At 36.6% G+C, this 12,716-nt stretch overlaps 1 protein-coding gene across 30 annotated transcripts in view; it reads right to left on the reverse strand.

The window, feature by feature from the left end:
- ZBTB20 (zinc finger and BTB domain containing 20) overlaps positions 1–12,716 on the reverse strand; it is a 775,662-nt gene that overhangs the window by 603,509 nt on the left and 159,437 nt on the right. For 4 of the 30 annotated variants that reach the window (XM_019448038.2, XM_053903367.1, XM_053903374.1 and 1 more), the window contains one exon: positions 7,194–7,259. The exons of 22 other annotated variants lie outside the window; for them this stretch is intronic. The gene's annotated coding sequence lies outside the window, so the exon portion shown is untranslated. Of the gene's footprint in view, positions 1–7,193; positions 7,260–10,531; positions 10,589–12,716 lie in introns of all 30 variants that reach the window. 4 more of the 30 variants (XM_019448037.2, XM_053903369.1, XM_019448034.2 and 1 more) reach the window with 2 other exon arrangements.

A 12,716-nucleotide genomic window follows, 5' to 3' on the forward strand; every position in this document is an offset into this window, starting at 1 on the left:
AGCTGAGGGGCACCTGAGTAGCTCAGTCGGTTAAGCGTCTGACTTCAGCTCAGGTCATGATCTCACGGTTCATAAGTTCAAGCCCTGCATCTCGCTCTTTGCTGTCAGTGCAGAGCCCACTTCAGTTCCTCTGTTCCTCCTCCCTCTGCCCCTCCCCCGCTCATTCTCTCTCCCTCTCTCTCTCTATCAAAAATAAATGAGATGTTTAAAAAAAAATCTGCAGCTAAACACAGATGCAACACAACAGGAATGAATCTCATAAACATAAGCAAAAGAAAAAATACGCCACATATATTGTTCAAAAACAATCAAAGCTAATTTATTGTATTAAAAGTCATGATAGTGGTTACTCTTGGAGAGTAGGAAGGGAAAAGAGCAGACCTCTGTGGTCTGGTAATGCTTTGCTTGTTGGTCTGGGCACTGCTTACATGGGTATATTCACTTCCTGAAAACTCACCTAAATGTATACTTATAATTTTTGCACTTTAAAAAATATATGGCAATTAGACAATTAAGAAATTAGCTTAAAAAATAATTGTGGTCCCATGAGGGTTTGGTGAACTCCCACTGCATTTATTTTGCTCTCTCTGTGCTCTCACCACTTGGCCTTGAACATAGGCAGTTACAGAAATAGGCATGAGAGTACAGTAAATAAAGCCACAGCTTGCTACCTGGAGGGCCAAAAAAGGCAACTGCAGGGAAATGAAAAATACCATCAATATCATGGAAAGAAAAGGGCTCAGAAAGGTAATCCCATAAAATTGTTATGAAATTCTGGGCTCATCCCCAAGCTGCACATATATGTATCTGACTTTAATCAGCATACAAAAGAAATTATGAACTAAATTAACACATAGGGCTGTGCCTAGGTCCAAGACTGGCCTCTGATACATACACAGGACAAATCTGAAAATAAAACTAGCATTCCAACTATAGAATATACAGCCTGTAACTTGTGACCTGAACCTAACTACAATTGCCTGCTAAAACAAAATTATCAACATTCTCCATAGAATTTAAACAAAACTCAAAATCTCATAGTATTTAAAATGTCCAGATTAAAGTGAAATAAAAATTTCTGGGCAAATGAAAAACCAGGAAAATCTCAACTCACATGAGAAAAGATAACTAACAGTCACAAACACTGAAATAATACAAATGTTGAAATTATCTGACAAAGACTTTAAATTAGCTATTACAAAAATGCTTGAACAAGGAACAGTCTTGAAACAGAAAAATAAACAACAAGAAAAAGATCACAGATGCTCTCTCAATTGCAAAATGAAGATGACAGAAAAAGAGTCTTTGAACTTTAGGATAGATCAACTGAAACGATCTAATATGAACAATAAAGAGGAAAAAAAATTAACAAGATTCAGAGACCTATAGGACAGTGACAAGAAGTCTAGCATTCCTGTCATTAGAGTATCAGAAGGAAAGGAGAAAAAGGGTACAGTGCTGAAAAAAATATTTGAAAAATATTTGGAAACTTCCAAATTTAGTGAAATAGATAAAACTACAGATTCAAGTATAGTAAGCTCAAATAGGATAATAACAAAAATAATCCACACCCAATACATCATTTCAATTTATCTGAATATTAAAGTATAGAAACTGAAGATCAGAAAAAATATCTTGAAATCATTCAGAAGAAATCACATGTCACTTATGGGGGATTAACAATTCATAGGGCTGTGGATTTTTCATTAGAAGCCCTAGAAGCCAGAAGGAACTGATACAACTTTTTAAAAGTGCTGAGAAGAAGAAAATGTCAACATAGAATCTATATCCAATAAAAATATCTTTTCAGAATGAAGCAAAATAAAGACACTGTCAGTTGAAAAAAAAAAAAAAAAACCTAAGAAAATGTGTTGCCAGGAGACCTGTTCTAAAAGAGTTACTAAAGGAAGTTTTCCAGACAGAAGGAAAATTATACTACGAAGAAACTTTATACAAGAAGAATAAAGAGAAAGCAATAGAAATGATAAACATATCAATAAAAACAACAAAATTGTTCTCTGCTTGAGTTCTTTAAAATATGCTTAGCAGTTGAAAGTGAAAAGTGTAACATTATCTGATGGGGCTTCAATATATGTAGATATAATAGAGTACAATAACTGCAAAACTGGGAGAGTAAACAAACTTATATGGTGGCATGATTTCTACATTCTACTTGAAGTGATAAAATACTGATTCTAAGAAGACTACGAAAAGTTAAGTATGTATATTGTAAACCTTACAACCTTAGAATCCCTAAAAAACTACACAAAGATAGTCAAAAGCATAATTAATAACTTACAGTGGAATACTAAAAAAACATTCAAGTAACCTGAAACAAAGCAAGAAATGGGAAATGGAAGAATGGAAAAGAGAGGGAAAAAAACAGGAAACAAAATATAAGAGGATAGACATAAATTCAAACATGTCAATAGTTATACTAAATGTAAATGCAATTATTGATACACATTCACACTCTCTTACAGTTTCCTGGGCCATATATGTTACGGAGGAAGTAACCATGGTACTGCGGTATGGATTAATAAGAGGGTCTTACTTTAGAATGATCTGAGAAAGTTGCTTTAGAGAGGTATTTTTTAGGCTGAGACCATTGAGTCAAGACAAACCCACCCAAACAGTGAGTTTAAGAAGTGCCAGTTCCAGTCTGCTTCAATAATATGCTTAGACAGGGACGGCTGGATGGCTCAACTGGTTAAGTGTATGACCTGGACTCAGGTCATGATCTCGCGGTTCATGAGTCTGAGTCCCACATTGGGCTCTGTGCTGACAGCTCAGACCCTGGAGCCCGCTTCAGATTCTGTGTCTTTCTTTCTCTCTTTCTCTCTCTCTCTCTCTCTCTCTCTCTCTCTCGGCCCTCCCCTGCTCATGTGCGCGCTCGCGTGTTCTCTCATGCTCTGTCTCTCAAAAATAAATAAACATTAAAAAAAAAAAAACGCTGAGAAAAAGTGAAAGCTGAATAGTTGCAAGTCTCTTCCAAAGTAAAGGATTTATGGCACCTCAAGTGCATTCAACAGCAAATACTATTTATTAGAAGCCTGGGAGAAATACCAGAGGAAGAGATACTGGATCCTGGCTGGAACAACATCTTGTCAAGCTGGGTAGATCCTACCCTGCTTTGACTAATACTAGGGAACAAGGGGGGAAAATGTGCTTTCACCTGCAGCTGCCATTGCTGCAGACAAAGCTCCTTTACTATAGAAAGGCTAAGAGTCATTCCAAAGGAAACCACTTTTACCATAGCAGATAAGTGGGAGTTTTGGACTGTGCTTCATATCCCACAACTATCCCACCGGAGCAGGTGGGTCCAGTACTACTGCCACTATGGTCACCTGGAAGTTAGAGGTCAAGCGTTCAGCCACTCACCAGCCCGGCCTAACTAGTACAATAGGATGAGCCATCCCATGACTCTGAATGAATTCTGACAACTCCAGCTCCAGAGACTCCTGGGCAAGTCCCTAAATGGCAAAACCAGCGACAGGCTAGCTGTGCCTCCTTCTACCTACATGGACACTCTAACTAAAAGTCAGAATATCTATCCATGTCCTCTTTTGAGGACCAAAAGAAACAAGAAACAAATTCCTGAGCTCTGTTCATAGGGTTCACCAGATCCTACAAATATAAATCTCCAATTCATTGCTCAAGCCATTCTGTAATTGTCACTGGATCAACACAACAAAATCAAGGATGAAGCTAAACCCTGGCTTTTTCAGTCAAGCCGGTGAACAAATGCTCATGAGAATAGCACGTGAACCAGAAGGATGACAGCAGAAAACTGCCCATGCTCAACTCACCTCTGTGTGACTAAATGCTGTTCTGCCCAGTTCCTGATGACTTAAGAGAGCAGGGTAGGTATCTTGGATAGCCAAATAATCATCCTCTGCTAGGAAGACATTAAAATCACTACAAAAGCTTTTTTTTTTTCCAATTAACCTTTCCCTCCCTCAGCTGAGAACTGTGGACTAGATTTAATTGGTACAAGCACTCCAGGTGAAGGACATGAAGAAAATTAAGGCTTGCCATTAGTAACTATGTCCCTTAAAAGTACTCTGAAAAGCCAATATTCTGACAATCTTCTAAGAAGCCAAGAATTTGGTTAACTTTATACAACCATGATAAATTGGGCACCACACCAAAACATGCAGGCTACTTGGCTTCACATTTTCTTCAATCAGCAACATGCAAGGGCAAGGAGGCCCAATATGGCAAGTCACCATCCCACAGCTTAGGGATGACCCACTTTGACAGGAAGAGCAGAGTCTTTCACACTCATCTCACTGAATCTTGTTCACTGTAATGTAATACCACAGAGTTCCTAATATGCACCACAGAGGCCACTTTGAGTCTTTGGATCCAAATGCTGTGAGGGAAATGAAAGAGTGCTCTCAGTTTTTCTTCCCTCACTGTCATGACAACAGAGGACAAAGGAGGCTATCAGGCTTTATACCTGGATGGTTGGCACACAGGTCTAGCCTCTCCTAAAACGAAATTTGGACCATAGTCACACATGGAAATTTTGAGCTCTGCTTAGGATAAAAGGAAACCAAGTCACAATAGAGCAACACTTCAGTTATTCTGTCTTTATCCTGCTCTTACCAGGAAATGTAGATCTCTGCAACACCATTTTTCAATTTGTAGGGTATACCATTAGTGGTCTTGAAATTAAGGTAGTGGGTTGTAGACTTTCAAAGAAAAGGAAAAAATAGCATAGGATAGAATGTAAAATATTTGTAGGCATCAAGCACAGGAAGGGTAAATAAATACTGTCTTGTGAAATTTTTTGTTTCATTATATATATATATATATATATATGTATATATAATATCTGTGTGTACTAGGTTATGATTTAATTGTATTTCTTTCAGATAGCTACTATGAAAATGTCTAAAAACTACTGCTATAAAAGATACCTGATTGCCCAAATAGCATTTCTCTACAGGAATGCTACTGGCTTTGAGAGCTGGCCAAGTCTCCTTCCTAAGTAATCAGTTCACATACCATAGAACTTAAAGCCATCTCTTTGCCCTACCCACTAAAATACAATAGTGCTTCCAGGTCATTGTAGCAACCACACATTTCTGAATGCTACTCCTGAGGTGATGTCACTCTCTGTAAAGAAATATGAATCCACAGACAAAAAGGTTGCTAGTTCAATTCATACTTGATGAGAAGCAAGTGTTTGCAAGTATCCTTTTCTATCTAGAGCTTGACGTCCAATAGAGATCACTTTGCAGGCCTTTAGCTGGGATATATACAGCTGCTCTAACTACTTCTGCAAATTGTCTTCTGTTCCAAGCACCCATCAATCTGATACTAAATTCATTAGCAAAATAATATGAAAAGAACACAACATGCATTGCTATTAATGGACTTCCACGCATGTCACTCCCCACACAATGTACTAAAATTGGACTCTTCTCTGAGTGCCTCCACACTAATATCTGTGCTTTTCAATACATAGCATTTCAGGAGAGAGATTTTCCCTAAAGCTAACCAAGATTACTTATTTTAAAAGCTCCCTTTCAAAGCTAAACTTCAGGTATTTTCACCATCAATTTATGTTGACTGAGTATTTACTCCTTGGAGGATCTTCCACAGAAAAGATCCATAGAGAAATCATGGTTTCTAGTCTAAAGAATTTATATTGTAATATTTTTTAGAGTCCAAATATTTCTTACTTCCTGTGACTGACTTTGTGTGACAGTGATAAACAGCTCATAATGCTTCATCTGCCATCCTTACCCACAGAATCAGGGAATAGTATAATATACAAAAAATTTTAAATGAAGATGGTATCAGCTGGTAGCTTCCTATTGGAGTATAATATTTACATTTTCACTTGAGTTGGGGAATTTTTCTCATTTAGAACAGAATCAAGTCTTTATTCAATAGATTTTAAGCTTGAAATAATAGACATTTTGAACATATCAAGAGAAACAGTCTGAATTTATAAATAACCCAGAGATGGTAATCTTACACTTATTTTTCTTCACAAACTCTCCCATTTCTGGCTAGCTTGGAACCAAACTATGTGTAACCATAATTTAAGGAGACCCAAAACTAAAAGTGATAAGTACTCTTAATTATTCAGCTATTTTCCTTCCAGAACCTAAGAGGAAATGATCTCTCATTTTCTCTGAAGAACACTAATAGACAATTAATTAAAGATAGACAAGCAAACCTTAAAGGAGTGTATTTATTTATTTATTTGTAATAAATTGTCCAACGTGGGGCTTGAACTCATAACCCCAAGATAAAGAGTTGCAGGCTCCACTAGATGAGCCAGCTAGACTCCCCAAAAGGAGTGTTTTTAAAACAGAAAATCACAAAGGTTGTTCAAACAATTACTTTTTTATACAATAAAATGTCAAGGACTAAAAACGTGAGCACAAAGGAAGAGAAAAGTGGAAATAGAGACTATCACACTATATGTTTAAATGATAAAATGAACAAAGAAATATGAGAGAAAGACCATTTATTTTTTAAATGGAAAGATTGCTCAGATGAGTAAAATTAGGCCACGTAGTGGAAGGCCGGAGGGGATAATCCAGGTAGATTACACATTGCAAGTGTTTAGTAAAAACTATCCAATTGGAGAAAAAAAAACCTCCATTAGATATTGCGTAAGGAACCTAAGTAAGGAAAATGAGGCCACATTTGCAAGGAACAGCAACACCAATACGAAGTGTGTTTTCTCTTGTTGTTGTTTCAGTTCTTTGGTTTTTTGTATGGCAACGTAATAAATTAACTACCAATAAGTAGGAAAATTTAAAGATTAGTTTTACTAAATTGATAACAAAAATATGTAGGTAAACACACACACACACACACACACACACACACACAGTAGGAAAACATTAAGTTGATTCCCACACCTCAAATATATTTAGAGCACAAAAATTAGTAGATTCTAGTTTCAAAATAATGACAAATACAAAGGTCATTTTAAAATTAATTAATAAGCTAGATCTAGATCAATCATTAGCATCAAATGGGCACCAACCAAAAATAAAACTGTGCTGTGAATATCTAACTTAATATGTACTTAAAGTGGCCATTTTCACAGAGTACTGAAAGTACACTGGCAATGTCAACCAATCACACAAAACAGGTTTAAAAGCAATGTGGGTAACCGAACACAAACAAGGGAAATATGTACAAAAGTGTAAGATACCTACAAAGCTTACCCCTAGGAGTTAAATGAACACTTCACACCTGGACTTCTGGTGGTATTAAATGAATATCTGCAAGTATAGAAACCAGAATACATAATCTATTCAGATTGTCAAAAAGTTTTTGATAAACTTTCATGGCAAAACTGTCTAAAATATTTTTAAGCAAACATAGAATTAAGAATATGTATTTCCATAAGCATGGAATTACCTTAAATAAAGGAAGCAATGTGTGAAATGTAGATGTGGAAAAGACAAACATTTTTATATAAACTTTGACTATGGAATTCAAAGTGTCATCTGAATATCCTTTAGACTTTACTAACTTCTTCAGATTGTAAAATAGCAAACCACGGCATCATGAAATCTTAAAGAGCTGGGATGGCTCCCCATATACTACTGATTAAGAAACTAAGATTCTGGGGCACCTGGGTGGTTCAGTGGTTTAAGCACCCAACTCTTGGTTTCATCTCAGGTTGTGATCTCATGGGTTCATGGCTTTGAGTCCCACATCCGGCTCTGTGCTGACAGCATGTAACCTGCTTGGGATTCTCTGTCTCTCCCTCTCTCTGCACTTCCAGTGCTCACTTGCTTGCTCTCCCTTAAAATAAATAAATAAACATTAAAAAAGAAAGACACTAAGATTCAATGAGGATTAACAACTGCCCAAGGTTAAAACATAAACATCAGTAAGATTTTATAAGATATACAATTACAACCAAAGTTACCATATGAGTTCCCCTATGGGCATGTGTTGAATATTACACATTACTTAGTAATAAAGAATAAAAGAATATGTATTTAACCATAATCTTTGAAATGCGGTCCTCCCAAAAGAACTTTGAAAGAATTATGGTACATTCTCCAAAAACATCTCAATGTGTTGTGGCTACAAAGATGCCCCAAATGCTGGGCATCAACAGAAATGCTTTGAATCTAACCTTGATAATTACCAACATTCAATAGCTGGATATGGAGACTAAGACTGCAAACGAGGTATCAGGGAATAATAAAGGGCATAGGGAAAATATCAGGAGAGTATGAGGCCATGGAAAATGAGGGTGCAAAGCATTTCAAAAAGAAGGAAGTGTGACTACTTCCACAAGGTCAAATGTCCAATGAGATCTCAATAAGAGTTAGTTTGTTGAAGTGATAGAGGTCTCTGAAACAGACAAGGTGAATTGACTAATGTATTGGTGAGGAAATGAAAACAGACAGGATAATCTCTGGAGAAATGAGTGTATTTGGGAAAAGAGAGAAGGTAGTAGCTAATAGCATTTTCTATCTTTTTATAAGTGACACTAAAACTCACAAAGCCAGGAAACTGACTCATTCATGACTGCTCCACCACCTTCCATATCTATTTGATTATTATGTGGTATAGATTATATCTCCACACTCTTGAATATATCATCTTAACATTCATCTTCCATTGACTTACCAACAGTGATAGGATATCCAATCTCCTTAGTGTAGGATTTATGGCCTTTTTTAATCTGACCAACATTACCCATCTAGCCTTACTTCTTACTTCCACACTAAGACACAGATGAATCGGTCAGGCTTTCCCATTCCTTTGGGCTTCCTTGCATACTGTTACGTTTTCCCAGAACATTCCCCAATACGGCCAGTGCCCCCCTCACCTTCATGTATCAAACTACTATTCACCTTTCATACCTCCATTCAAGTATTATCTTTATGAATTCTTCCTTGATCTCCTACTATGTTCCCATAGTAACTTTTTTAGGCCCCTCTTAAGTTATTAATACTTACAGAATTCTACTATATTTGAGACCTCTGCAGCCCACAGGTCTCTTGAGAGCAGCCACCCTATATTTTCATCTGTATGCTTCACAAATAGTTAGCATTAATAAATGTTTTTAAGTGAATGAAAGGATGGATTTGTTACTAAAGACATAGTACAAACCCAGAGTATACTAGCTTTAGATGAGGTCATAGGTGGGATATACATAATTGGCTACTAGGGGAAACTAGTGATTTGGGAGTCACAGGTGAACTTATTTCCTTGAAAATTTTATGTATTTGAAAATTAGGATGAATCATATTCTGATATAAAAAAAAGTTCACTGAATTACCTTTCAATTTGGTGACTCTCTTCACTGACCTCAGCTTGTCCACATTAAAAACAAGAATCACCTAAAAATGCAGTACATACCTGCAAAATCCAAAGCACTAACGAGGATACGAAGTTATAAATAATACATTCCTTGCTCCCACACTTCATAATCTGGTGTGGGATTTAAGAAATGTGAAAATATATACTGCTTTGAACCACTTTCAGTGCTGATTAGGCAATAAGTGCCTTATAAAAATCAAGAAAGGTATAGAGAGTGATCCTGTCAAATAAAGGGTTTGGTGAATGCCCCCATAATGAGAAAACATTTCATCCTAGAATTCACAGCCAAGGAATATCCTGATTCCACACAAGGATGATCTCTCCTGTTTTAAATAGGTTTTAAGTATCCTCCTGCTTAGAGGTAGTAGAATAGCCACAAATTAAATCACTTTGCCTATCCTTCTAGCATCCTATTTAAACTGTATAATAGAAATAATTAGAAATTAAAAACAAATCCTTTTTCAAAAGGATTCAGTTTAAGTGTTTTATGGTACAAAACAGTTTCGTCCTTTCTTATTGCTGTGCAGGATAGATGAGTGATTAAAAAGAGTTTAATGATTGTGTGTGTGTGTGTGTGTGTGTGTGTGTGTGTGTGTGTGTCTCATTCAGAAAACTTGGCGTTCTTTTACAAGTGTTCATTTTTTTTAATGTTTATATTTTTTTGAGAGTGAGAGAGACACACACACACACATAGAGGGAGAGAGAGAATCCCAAGCAGGCTCCATGCTATCAGCACAGAGCCCAATGCAGGGCTTGAACTCATGAACCATGAGTCAGATGCTTGACTGACTGAGCCACCCAGGCACCTGTTGCTTTTACAGGTGTTTAAACCCCAAAATTAGCAGCCCCTTTGTCTTCCTTAACATTTATATGTTATTAGGGGGTTTGTTGTTTTTTTTCACTGAACCCCCAAACTCAGTGTCTGTTAACATAAGATAGGAAGATATAACAGAGGGTACAGGGAAATACTGCAATAAAAAAATCTTTATTCTGTTCTCTCTATTTAAACTTCAAAGGAATGATAGCAGCTAAATTATCAATTTCTAGTATCTTGGCTCTTAGACAATTGTCTACACCAATAATTGTCAACCTGAGGGGGGTTCATTTGAAAAGACCCCACAGGTGGTGATTCCACCTCTACTCCCTCCACTTCGAGAATCACTGTTCTTATTCAGGCAGCTGATGCATTGCAACTGTAGTGACTCACCCATTCTCTTTTCAACAGTGTTATTTTTATTCTTTGGACTTCAAATTTTATCCCAAGCTGTAGAAAAAACAAAAAAACAAAAACAAAAACAAAAACATGACCACTGGTCAATATAAAAGTCCAGGCCCAATGATTTTAAGAGGAGATTCAATATTACTCATAATCATGCTTTTTTCACCATAATTCCCAGTCAGACCTGTCATAAGCCAGGAAAGAAGGCCTCAAAAGAACTTACTCAGAGCTTCTCTCTATTAGGATGGAAAATAAAAGGCATCCGGTTTGCAGTAGGGCTATCGACCTTGCAAGACTTCTGCATTTTGGTTTAATCAGAGATTTTCCAGAAATCTAAAATGATTATGCATCTTAAAAAAAAAAAATAAGAGAACCATACAGCTAACTAGCTCTGTAAACAAAGAGAAAACAATGATCTTAAGAGATGCCTATAGGCTCACTGTTTCACATGATGAAATGAGAAAGACTGGGTGTGGGGGGAAAGTCACAGAAGTCTTGGATCATTGGAATTGTTCTAATTGATGAATCCTCTTCAAGGAAAAAAGTGGGCTCCATTTCTGTTTTTAACAATCCAGAATGTCTGTAATAGTGCAACTAATGACAACCTTCCCGTTGTTCTCACTTAGGAGGAAACCCTATAATAAGAGCTTCCCAAAATGTCAAATAATACTTGTCTCATAACAGGGCTTCTTTGTTCATTCACCATGTCTCTTTTGATATGCACAGATAATAAAAGTTCATGTAAAACTAAAGGTAATATAGAGCAGAAGCCAACACTAATTCTGTATAAATATGTCTGATTAATAAGAGTGCCATTGTTATGGTTATTTCGTAATGTCACGATTGTTACAAGAACAGAGGATAGAAGTACTCTTACTCTCACTGTTTTTGTTCATCCTCTGTCATCCAACCAGTTTGTGAATTTTTGTTCAATGGGGGAAATGAAGGATAGAGTTTCGTCCATTAATTATTTCTGTTTCATTAGTTCATCTCGTGAGCTGTGAAACTAGCTTTAAATTCAGGGGAAAAAATTAAGGGTTTTATTCTAAAATTAAACCTCACATCCTCTAAAAAAAAAAAAAAAATGAATACATGCTCCGGGCTTAATACATGCTCTAGGCTCCCTTTTCCACATGCACAACAACTATATTGCTCTGGTGCTCATGAGCTCCTGAAAGATAAAATTTAGCATGACAGCACTAAGACCTAACTAGGAGCCTAATATGTTAAACCTAAACTATGGTTTAATTCTACAACCATAAGAAAGGTTTTAGGTCAGACTCAGTTCCATGAATTAGAAATGCACCCTGGTGAAGTAATAAGAAAGTCCAGAAATGAGTACAGAGTATGGTTCCTTATTGGAAAGGAAATAGGAAAGAGGTATTTGAAAACAGAATACGTTCACAGCAAGCAAGACAGGCTGACAGATTTTGAAGACAATTCTGAGGCTGGTAGATAAGTTTGTATTGTCATTACTTTGCTTTTCTCTTTAAATTCTTATCTCCCAGATCCTGGCCTCCCCTCTTGGGGCAGCAGCATAATATAAAAACTTAACAGTCGATCTTAAATTTAGCTGACATTTTTATATCCTTCACAACATACTCTTTAGATTGCACCCAAGAAGGAGATTATTAAATAGTAGCAGGAGACCAGTTACCAGACCATTTTGACTGAACAAAAAACAGCACTATGCCTTCTTGCTGACAAATCAAACAACATTTATATAATCATTATAATCAATTTCATAAGTAAAGGGCTATAAATGACTGGGGGGGTGGGTATGAAAGAAATTCTATTTCTCCCAAGTCCCTTCATCGACTCCTCAAACCCTACATTAGATTCAGCAGTGGAGGGAGCTACGCATGAAAAAGAGAGGACTCAGCTGAACTGGAGTCTCCTGTGAAGCAGATTCTGTCAGTCAGAAGGCAAGGACACATTTCTGTGATTATTTCAGCCTATTTTTTTGTAGTAATTAGCCAGAGTTCCATTTTGCTGGGGCTGGCATCGCTCACAGCTCACTTATTTTTTTTTTAATTTAGGCTTTTCTTTCCTTTTTATAAAGTAAATTTACATATTTTCAGTCTCTCAATCCCTTCTATGTTTTATTTATGAATATAGCCCTTCTTGGTGGTAACTTTAATGTGAAAGAGGTAGTAATTAATGTCCCAATCTG

This window comes from Panthera pardus, unplaced genomic scaffold (assembly GCF_024362965.1).
Source record: "Panthera pardus isolate Hobbes unplaced genomic scaffold, ASM2436296v1 HiC_scaffold_16, whole genome shotgun sequence".
Classification (NCBI taxonomy): Eukaryota; Metazoa; Chordata; class Mammalia; order Carnivora; family Felidae; genus Panthera; species Panthera pardus.